The sequence below is a fragment of the Arachis ipaensis genome, chromosome B10, assembly GCF_059453495.1.
Source record: "Arachis ipaensis isolate K30076 ecotype BB chromosome B10, ASM5945349v1, whole genome shotgun sequence".
In the NCBI taxonomy this organism is placed as follows: domain Eukaryota; kingdom Viridiplantae; phylum Streptophyta; class Magnoliopsida; order Fabales; family Fabaceae; genus Arachis; species Arachis ipaensis.
This window is the reverse complement of record NC_142435.1, coordinates 114166178-114167170: the sequence shown is the minus strand read 5'-3', so window position 1 is coordinate 114167170 and position 993 is coordinate 114166178. Positions and strand designations below refer to the sequence as shown.

General features: G+C 40.0%; 1 non-coding gene across 1 annotated transcript; it reads right to left on the bottom strand.

Annotated features, from left to right (window-relative positions):
* Positions 1–612: 612 nt before the first annotated feature.
* On the bottom strand, positions 613–720 carry LOC148581364 (small nucleolar RNA R71). The gene has a single exon (XR_015895870.1). It is a non-coding gene; the product is annotated as a small nucleolar RNA R71 (small nucleolar RNA).
* Between the last annotated feature and the right edge of the window lie 273 nt (positions 721–993).

Genomic DNA, 993 nt, shown 5'->3' with positions numbered 1-993 from the left:
TCACAAAGGGATCCCTATACTGTGGTATAAAGGATCTCTATTATTATTATTATTTTTCTGTGCCTTCTTCTTTGTCATATGAGCAGGAGCAAGGATAAGAACATTCTTGTGGAAGCAGATCCAGAACTTGAAAGGACTCTGAAGAGAAAATTAAGAGAAGCTAAAATACAACAATCCAGAGATAACCTTTCAGAAATTTTCGAACAAGCAGAGGAGATGGCAGCCGAAAATAATAATAATGTAAGGAAGATGCTTGGTGACTTTACTGCACCTAATTCCAATTTACATGGAAGAAGCATCTCCATTCCTGCCATTGGAGCAAACAACTTTGAGCTGAAACCTCAACTAGTTTCTCTGATGCAGCAGAACTGCAAGTTTCATGGACTTCCATCTGAAGATCCTTTTCAGTTCTTAACTGAATTCTTGCAGATATGTGATACTGTTAAGACTAATGGAGTAGATCCTGAAGTCTACAGGCTCATGCTTTTCCCATTTGCTGTAAGAGACAGAGCTAGATTATGGTTGGATTCTCAACCCAAAGACAGCCTGAACTCTTGGGATAAGCTGGTCACGGCTTTCTTAGCCAAGTACTTTCCGCCTCAAAAGCTGAGCAAGCTTAGAGCTGATGTTCAAACCTTCAGACAGAAAGAAGGTGAATCCCTCTATGAAGCTTGGGAAAGATACAAACAGTTGACCAAAAAGTGTCCTTCTGACATGCTTTCAGAATGGACCATCCTGGATATATTCTATGATGGTTTATCTGAGCTATCAAAGATGTCACTAGACACCTCTGTAGGTGGATCCATTCACCTAAAGAAAACGCCTGCAGAAGCTCAAGAACTCATTGACATGGTTGCTAATAACCAGTTCATGTACACTTCTGAAAGGAATCCTGTGACTAATGGGATGCCTATGAAGAAGGGAGTTCTTGAGGTTGATACTCTGAATGCCATATTGGCTCAGAATAAAATATTAACTCAGCAAGTCAATATG